Here is a 10,222-nt window from a genome sequence, read left to right on the forward strand (position 1 = left end):
GCCTTTCTAAATCCAGCTTGAACATCTAGAAGTTCTTACTCTAACTCACTCATTTTTTTGTCCCTCATTCCTCTCCCCTCTAGCAACCACCTGTGCTTTTCTCTATAACATTTTTTGTTGTGTTATATTTGTTCATTTGTTTCGTTTCTTTTAGATTCCACTTAGGATAGCTCAGATGGTAAAGAACCTGCCTGCAATGCAGGGGACCCAAGTTTGGTCCATGGGTCGGGAAGACTCCCTGGAGAAGGGAATGGAATCCTACTCCAGTATTCTTGCCTGGAGAATTCCATGAACAGACCATGGGGTCGCAAAGAATTGGACATAACTGAGTGGCTAATACTTTCACTATAAGTGAAATTGTACAGAATTCGTCTTCCTCTGCCTGAATTATTTCACTTAGCATAATACTCTCCATATCTGTCCATGTTGTTGCAATTGGCAAGGTTTCACTCTTTTTTACAGGTGAGTATTATTCTATTGCATATATATGTATATCACATCTTCTTTATTCTATGGATGGGCACTTAGGTTGCTTCCACGTCTTGGCTATTGTAAATAATGCTGCAATGAACTGGGGTACATGTCTGTTTTAATTAGTTTTCTTCAGTTAAATGACCAGGAGTAGAATTAATAGATCGTATGTAGTTCTATTTTTAATTTTTTGAGGAATCCCCATAGTCTTTTCCATAGTGGTTGCACCATTTTATATTCCCACCAACAGTGCATGAGGGTTTTCCTTTTCCTTTGCCAAAACATGTTATTTTTTGTTTTTTGGTGATAGTCAATTTGACAGTTATGAGATTATACTTCACTGTTGTTTTGATTTGCATTTTCCTGATGATGAGGAGTAGGAAATGGCAACCCATCCCAGTATTCTTGCCTGGAAAATTCCATGGACAGGCTACAGTCCATGGAGTTGCAAAGAGTCGGACACGACTGAGTGACTAATGCATGATGATGAGGAATATTGAGCATATTTTTATGTGCTTGTTGGTCATCTGCATATCTTCTTTGGAAAAGATGTCTATTCAGATCTTATGCCCATTCTTAATCAGGTGGTTTGCTTTTTGATGTTGAGTTGTGTAAGTTCTTAGTATATTTTGGATATTAACCCTTTTATTGGATATTTGGTTGTGAATATCTTCTCCCTTTCAGTGAATGTCCTTTCATTTTGTTGATAATTTCCTTTGCTGTGCAAAATCTTCTTAGTTTGATGAAGTCCTATTTATTTCTTTTGCTTTTATTTCCCTTGCCTGGAAGGAGAAGGAGACATGTCCATAAAAATATTTCTGAGACTGATATCAAAGAGCTTACTGCCTGAGTTTTATTCTACAAGTTTTATATGTTTAAGTCTTACATTTAAATATTTAATTTATTTGAACTTATTTTTGTGTATCATGCAAAAGAATAGTCCAGTTTGATTCTTTTGCATGTCTTGTCTAACTTTCCCAACACCATTTATTGAAGAGGCTGTGTTTTCCTCATTGTGTATACTTGCCTCCTTTGCCATAGATGAGTTGCCCACAGTGTGTGGGTCCACTTCTGGGCTCTCAATTCTGTTACATTGTTCCCTGTGTCTGTTTTTGTGCCAGTGTCATACTGTTTTGATGACTGTAAATTCGTAATATCCTTCAAAATGAGAGTGCATGATGCCTCCAGCTTTGTTCTCCTTTCTCAGTATCGTTTTAGCTCTTTGGAGCCTTTTGTGTTTCCATACAATTTTAGAATTATTTGTTCTGTTTCTGTGAAAAATACTGTTTGTATTTTGACAGGGATTGCACTGAATCTGTAGATTGCCTTGAGGAGTATGGTATTTTAACAGGATTAATTCTTCCAATCCATAAACATGGTATTTCTTTCCATCTGTTTGTATTGTCTTGAACTTCTTGCATCAGTGTCCTAAAGTTTTCCAAGTACATGTCTTTTACCACTATGTAAAAGAGGTCTTTTATCTCAGGTATTTTATATTTTTTGATGCAATGATAAATGGGAATATTTTCTTAATTTCTCTTTCTGATAATTCATTGTAAGTGTATAGAAATGCTACAGATTTCTGTATATTAGTTTTATATCCTGCAACTTTACCAAATTTCTTGATGAGTTATAGTAATTTTCCAGTGGCATTCTTAGGATTTTCTATGTATAGTATGCCATCCTCTTCACATAGTAAGTTTTATTTCTTTATTTCCCATTTGGAGTTCTTTTATTTCCATACATTACACAGTTTCTCCATTCTGGCGTCTAGAAAAATTAACCCTTTCTAGTCCCACATAATTTCTGGAAATTTTACTGTTTTTCATTGCTGGTTCTTTGCTTGGTTATAATATACTATAGTATGTATATGTGTGCATGCATGCCCAGTCACTTCAGCTATATCTGACTCTTTGCAACCATATGGCCTGTAACATGCTGATTCTCCAGTCAAGAATACTAGAGCAGGTTGCCATGCCCTCCTCCAAGGGATCTTCCTGACCTAGGGATCGAACCTGCATCTCCTTAATTGCAGGCAGATTCTTTACCCACTGAGCCACCTGGGAAGCCCCATAGCATGTGTACAGCTTAATACATTTAACAGATTTTATTATATATATTACATTAATGTTATATGCTAGTGTTTTATGTTCTAGAAGGAAATGGCAACCCACTCCAGTGTTCTTGCCTGGAGAATCCCAGGGACGGGGGAGCCCAGTGGGCTGCCTTCTATGGGGTCACACAGAGTTGGACATGACTGAAGCGACTTAGCAGCAGCAGCAGAATACTATTACTACTTCATATTGCGTTATGCTAATTTATTTAAATAATAGTATTGTACTCATTTTATTCATTATTAATTTTCCTCTAGAAAAGCTCTATATATACAGGGACTTTGTATCTTTATTTATTTCTGTATCCTCATGCTTATAATAGTATCTAGTCAATAGTAGACACTCAGATACATATTTTCTGAGCTGTTTAATTAGTGTTGTGAACTAATTTTTGATACATTGAATTTGTGCTTCTCAAATAAAAGTATGTCGGAAATTGTCATAGAAAATAAAAGGGTTTCAATTTAAAGATATTGTGGAGATATAGTGATACAACTTAAGAGAGCGAGCAAATTTTCAATTTGGTGGATAAAGTAGATCTCTCAGAAGATAGAATTTAAACTTAAAACTAAAGGAAGAGATAGGAAAGCATACAATTGTCAAAAACTATACTTACGAATGTGTCCATGCAGGATTGTGTGCCTACAGACAATGTAATACCCCTGATCAGGTCAGAGACAAATTATTTATGCTACTCTTATGAAGCATTAATGTATAAATTTAGTGATTTTACTTTATTTAGTTATAGTGCTATGTAATTATAATCTATATGTTCATTTTTAGTGCATTCATATACCTTACATAAGAGTCAGCCCTGGTGGTTCAGATGGTAAAGAATCTGCAGGAGACCCAGCTTTGATCCCTGGGTCAGGCATATCCCCTGGAGAAAAGAAATGGCACCCCACTTCAATATCCTTGCCTGGAAAATTCCATGGACCAAGGAGCCTGGTGAGCTACAGTTCATGGGGTCCACAGCTAATGTGACATATTGGCTTACCATGAGAAATGGCATGATGATATCCTCATTGTAGAAATTGTGATTAAAAAATAGCTGATCTTTTTCTTCCAGGATGTTGTAATGATTAACATGGTCATCTCTACAGTATTTGAGTTTCAGTAGAAATTTTATTATATGATACTTGTATAAGATTATGAAGAGAAAGTACTTGGATTCAAATTCCAGCTTTGCCCTTAATAGTAAACAAATTCAGCAAAGCATGTAATATCAATTTCTATGATATTAGTAACAATATCAAATATCATTGTTGTAAGAATTAAGTGAGATAATGCTATCAAATTGAAAATTTTTCTACTTTTTGTTCCTCTTTCCTACAAATTTTTTTCTTATTCACCTATATTTATTTTTTTCTTTTCAAAATAATTGTTCTACAGTTTAAGGCCAGTTTCTTACCTCCAGGACTTCCCTGGTAGCTCAGACAGTAAAGAGTCTGCCTGCAATTGAGGGACCCCTGGGTTTGATCCCTGGATTGGGAAGATTCCTTGGAGAAAGAAAATGACAACACACTCCAGTATTCTTTCCTGGAAAATCCCATGGATGCTGCAGTCTGGCAGGCTACAGTCCATGGAGTCCCAAAGAATCATACACCTACACTTCAAATATCTTTTCAGATTATTTAGCTCTGACTATTCCTCAATTTTCAAATGACTTTATTTTCACCTTTCTAAAAGGTGAATTTCTTCTTATTAGTACATAAACATAATCAAATATTTCTCATTCTTAAGTCCATATTGCTCTACAGTTTATTCTCTCCTCTTTTTTCTGTTTTTTACACCACAGCTCCTTGAATCAAATGAAGAATTTACTTGATACTCACTCTTTAAAATAGTGTTATTATTTATTATCTCCTGACTCTCCACTAAAATGGCTCAAATTCTCATGTAGTTTATAAGTTTTAGAAAATACTCTTCAGTGAAGAATGTTTTCACTATAAGTGTACTAAGTAATGGAAGAAAACATATTTAGAGCATAGATTTACCTTTGCTTCTCCTGGGAACCAATGAGAAACTTGGGTTTCAGGAATTTTATGATAGTTTGTATTTGGAGTACTTACTTGAATACATTGCAGGGTTGGAATTGTAATTATTTATGAGTCAGTTTTAAAAAATTCACTGACTAGTAAATTTTATTGCTCCCGGCTTTTGTGATGGGTGGATTTATGCAGAAAATTCTGTATGTAGTAAATAACTTCATTATGCGTGGGCCTAACACCTTGTCTCATATTCTCCAGCAGGCATTAAAGGGCCAACTTCTGGTCTGCATTTTGGTTTCCGTCTCTTTGGACCACTTGCATTTAGTTCCCACTTTTCTCTCTGGCTTTCAATTTCCTCTTCAATCACGGCGTATAAGGATTTTTTTTCATTAAAGTTTGGCTATATACTTAAATATCTTATTGTAGAGGAGAAAAAGTAATTATTCCTTTTAGCTTTCAGAGTTTTTAGGTGAGAACTAATGTGATAAAAGATGATTAAGAAGAGAAAAGCAGATAAAAGTTTATTAACATATGTGCCTCATGAATACATGGGAGATACCCAGGGAAGAATGAGTAACTCCCAAGGTAGCTTAGAATTCAGGCTTCAGTATCAGTTAAGTTGCTCAGTCATGTCCGACTCTTAGCCACCCCATGGACTGCAGCATGCCAGGCTTCCCTGGCCATCACCAACTCCTGGAGCTTGCTCAAATTCATGTCCATTGAGTTGGTGATGCCATCCAACCATTTCATCCTCTGTTATCCCCTTCTCCTCCTGCCTTCAATGTTTCCCAGCATCAGGGTCTTTTCCAAGGAGTCAGTTCTTCACATCAGGTAGCCAAAGTATTGGACTTTCAGCTTCAGCATCAGTCCTTCCAATGAATATTCAGGACTGATTTCCTTTTTTTATTTTTATTTTTTTATTTTTTAAATTTCATTTTATTTTTAAACTTTACATAATTGTATTAGTTTTGCCAAATATCAAAATGAATCCGCCACAGGTATACATGTGTTCCCCATCCTGAACCCTCCTCCCTCCTCCCTCCCCATACCATCCCTCTTGGTCGTCCCAGTGCACTAGCCCCAAGCATCCAGTATCGTGTATCGAACCTGGACTGGCAACTCGTTTCTTACATGATATTTTACATGTTTCAATGTCATTCTCCCAAATCTTCCCACCCTCTCCCTCTCCCACAGAGTCCATAAGACTGTTCTATACATCAGTGTCTCTTTTGCTGTCTCGTACACCGGGTTATTGTTACCATCTTCCTAAATTCCATATATATGCGTTAGTATACTGTATTTATGTTTTTCCTTCTGGCTTACTTCATTCTGTATAATAGGCTCCAGTTTCATCCACCTCATTAGAACTGATTCAAATGTATTCTTTTTAATGGCTGAGTAATACTCCATTGTGTATATGTACCACAGCTTTCTTATCCATTCATCTGCTGATGGACATCTAGGTTGCTTCCATGTCCTGGCTATTATAAACAGTGCTGCGATGAACATTGGGGTACACGTGTCTCTTTCCCTTCTGGTTTCCTCAGTGTGTATGCCCAGCAGTGGGATTGCTGGATCATAAGGCTGATTTCCTTTAGAATTGACTAGTTTGATCTCCTTGAAGTCCAGGGAACTCTCAAGTGTCTTCTCCAACACCACAGTTGAAAAGCATCAACTTGAAAAGCAACGACTGAACAGTTGTTCAACACCACAGTTGAAAAGCAACGACTGAACTCTCACATCCATACATGACTACTGGAAAAACCATAGCTTTGACTAGATAGGCCTTTGTTGGCAGAGTAATGGCTCTGCTTTTTAATATACTGTCTAGGTTGGTCATAACTATTCTTCCAAGGAGCAAGCGTCTTTTAATTTCATGACTTCAGTCACCATCTGCAGTGATTTTGGAGCCTAAGAAAATAAGTCTGTCACTATTTCCATTGTTTCCCCATCTATTTGCCATGAAGTGATGGATAGGATGCCATGCATGATCTTAGTTTTCTGAATGTTGAGTTTTAAGCCAACTATTTCATTCTCCTCTTTCACTTTCATCAAGGGGCTTTTTAGTTCCTCTTCACTTTCTGCCATAAGGGTGGTGTCATCTGCATATCTGAGGTTATTGATATTTCTCCCGGCAATCTTGATGCCACCTTGTGCATCATCCAGCCCAACATTTCGTATGATGTACTCTGCGTAGAAGTTAAATAAGCAGGGTGATGATATACATCCTTGACATACTCCTTTCTTGATTTGGAACCAGTCTGTTGTTCCATGTCCAGTTCTAACTCTTACTTCTTGACCTGCATACAGGTTTCTCAGGAGGCAGATAAGGTTGTCTGGTATTCCCATCTCTTTAAGAATTTTCCACAGTTTGTCGTGATCCACAAATCAAAGGCTTTGGCATAGTCAATAAAGCAGAAGTAGATGTTTTTTCTGGAACTCTCTTGCTTTTTTAATGATCCAACCGATGTTGGCAATTTGATCTCCGGTTCCTCTGCCTTTTCTAAATCCAGCTTGAATATCTGAAGGTTCTCATGTGTTGTTGAAGCCTGACTTGGAGAATTTTGAGCATTACTTTGCTAGTATGTGAGATGAGTGCAGTTGTGCAGTAGAAGGAAATGGCAACCCACTCCAGTATTCTTGCCTAGAGAATCCTGTGGACAGAGGAGCCTGGTGGGCTGCTGTCTATAGGGTCGCATGGAGTCGGACACGACTGAAGTGACTTTGCATGCATGCATGCATTGGAGAAGGAAATGGCAACCCACTCCAGTGTTCTTGCCTGGAGAATCCCAGGGACGGAGGAGCCTGGTGGGCTGCCGTGTATGGGGTCACACAGAGTTGGACACGACTGAAGTGGCTTAACAGCAACAGCAGCATGAACATTCTTTGACATTGTCTTTCTCTGGGATTGGAATGAAAACTAACATTTTCCAGGCCTGTGGCTACTGCTGAGTTTTCCAAATTTGATAGCATATGGAATGCAGCAGTTGCAGAGCATCATCTTTTAGGATTTGAAATGGCTCAACTGGAAATCCATCACCTCCACTAGCTTTGTTCATAGTGATGCTTCCTAAGGCCTGCTTGACTTCACATTCCAGGATGTCTGGCTCTAGGTGAGTGATCACTCCATCATCGGTATCTGGGTCATGAAGATCTTTTTTGTATAGTTCTTCTGTGTATTCTTGCCACCTCTTCTTAATATCTTCTACTTCTGTTAGGTCGCTACCATTTCTGTCCTTTATTGAGCCCATCTTTGTATGAAATATTCCCTTGGTATCTCTAATTTTCTTGAGATCTCTAGTCTTTCCCATTCTATTGTTTTCCTCTATTTCTTTGTATTGATCACTAAGGAAGGCTTTCTTGTCTCTCCTTGCTATTCTTAGGAACTCTACATTCAAATGGGTATAATTTTCCTTTCTCTTTTGCCTTTAGCTTCTCTTCTGTTCTCCACTATTTGTAAGGCCTCCTCAGACAACCATTTTGCCTTTTTGCATTTCTAAGTGATGGTCTTGATCACTGCCTCCTGTACAATGTCATGAACCTCCGTCCATCATTCTTCAGGCACTCTATCCATCAGATATAATCCCTTATTTGCCCACAGTTGATAGCTAACTCAGTTTTTGCTTCTGCAATATTAGTCCTTCCTGTCTTTCTACACTTTAGATTCATTTTCCTGTTCAATCTCATCACTGGCCCTTCTTCCTAAGACTGCCAATTAAGTTTTCAAGATCTATCTTTGGCTATCATTTCTGCTGTCTATAGATAGATAACTCCATAGCTAAGGATGTAATCTGATAATTTAAAAAATTATATTTCCAGAGATTTCTCTCCTGTTTCAGAACAAGTTTATCTGACATCTGGATATCCACCATGTATTTCCCTTTAAACTAACATGTTAAAAGTCAAATTTATCACTTTGCCTACAAGGACTCACTCTGAAAATCCCTGCTGCCTGCTTTCCCACTAACTACACATGATTCTTTTTGACTTTTTAATTCCAATAAATGGCAAGCTGTTCATCTATTTACTCAAGCCACTTCTTTGGGAATCCTCCTCCTCATTTCTTTCTATTTTGGCCAGCACATTCAAGAAATAAATGCATCATGTCAATTCTCCACCCCCCCAAGCTTGTTTAATTCATCCATTTCTCTTCTTGTCCATTTCATGCTACTTAAGAATAGGCTGTCTTTCTTCTCACCTAGTTTGTGGTAGTATATTTATTACCTCTCTCCGTACTTCCAATTTTGCCACTCTACAATAAAATAAACTTTGTTTTCTTAATAGAATATCTTCTCCTAAAAGTTTTTTATGCATACTACTACTTCAGCCTGGGGTATCTTTTCTATCTCTGCCTCTTTAGCTGAAGAACTCCTATTTACCATTCATTACTTGTATTACTTGTAATCCAGGAGGCCTTCTCAGACTCCCAATGGTGACTGTTCCTCCTTGTCCGTGTTCTTGTCACAGCACTTATCATATCATGTTTTACCTGCAGATAGCTTGCTGCTGCTACTACTGCTAAGTCGCTTCAGTCGTGTCTGACTCTGTGCAACCCCATAGACAGCAGCCCACCAGGCTCCCCCGTCCCTGGGATTCTCCAGGCAAGAGCACTGGAGTGGGTTGCCATTTCCTTCTCCAATGCATGAAAGTGAAAAGTGTAAGTGAAGTTGCTCAGTCGTGTCCGACTCTTTGTGACCCCATGGACTGCAGCCCACCAGGCTCCTCCGTCCATGGGATTTTCCAGGCAAGAGTACTGGAGTGGGTTGCTATCGCCTTCTCCGATAGCAGATAGCCTAACTAGATAGAAAGCTCTTCTCAGCCTTTTTGGCTAAGATCAAGTGTAGCATCTGTTCTTATAAGTTTAATATCTGATACGTTCTCTATCTGAGGACTATATATTAAATGGATTTTTGAAGCAGGGAGTTGCAATAGGAGCTTACTCTGCGGGGGAAAAAAAGAAAATGAAAAAGGAAGAAAGAAGAGGAAACAAAGGGGGAAGCACTTTGAAAGCATGCATATATATATATGTGTGTGTATATATATATATATATATATATCCAGTGCTATGTACAGGGTCTTGAACATAGTAGCCACTTAGTAAATATTTGTTATATTTTTAAAGAAGAGCAATATTCTCAGTGTCTGTCATTTTATCCAAAGCCAATGAAATGTTATTTTGGCAAGTAATATCCCCCATTCCAAATATTGTTAAAAACAGAATAGATTCTCTCTTAATATTGATTGTAGTTTAGCACAGATCTATCTTGAAAGTAGTAATGAAAGTGACATTAAATAGTGTATTTGATATTTGCTATGCAGTTTATTATACTTTTTCTTCAAGGACCTGACCAATTAGTTGATTATCTGGAAATAAAATCTGCTGGTCTCTATGTATTTAAATTTTTTTACCAAAATAGTCATTGTGCTGAGTTCATCAGTTCAGTTCAGTTGCTCAGTCATGTCTGACTCTTTGTGACCCCATGAATCACAGCACACCAGGCCTCCCTGTCCATCACCAACTCCCAGAGTTCACCCAGAATCACGTCCATCGAGTCAGTGATGCCATCCAGCCATCTCATCCTCTGTCGTCCCCTTCTCCTCCTGCCCCCATTCCCTCCCAGCATCAGAGTCTTTTCCAATGAGTCA

The 10,222-nt window shown here is 38.0% G+C and overlaps 1 pseudogene; it reads left to right on the plus strand.

Moving 5' to 3' along the window:
* The first annotated feature begins 9,383 nt into the window (after positions 1–9,383).
* Positions 9,384–9,516, plus strand: LOC133252240 (U2 spliceosomal RNA; annotated as a pseudogene).
* Positions 9,517–10,222: the final 706 nt, after the last annotated feature.

The sequence above is a fragment of the Bos javanicus genome, chromosome 7 (genome assembly GCF_032452875.1).
Source record: "Bos javanicus breed banteng chromosome 7, ARS-OSU_banteng_1.0, whole genome shotgun sequence".
NCBI classification, from domain to species: Eukaryota; Metazoa; Chordata; class Mammalia; order Artiodactyla; family Bovidae; genus Bos; species Bos javanicus.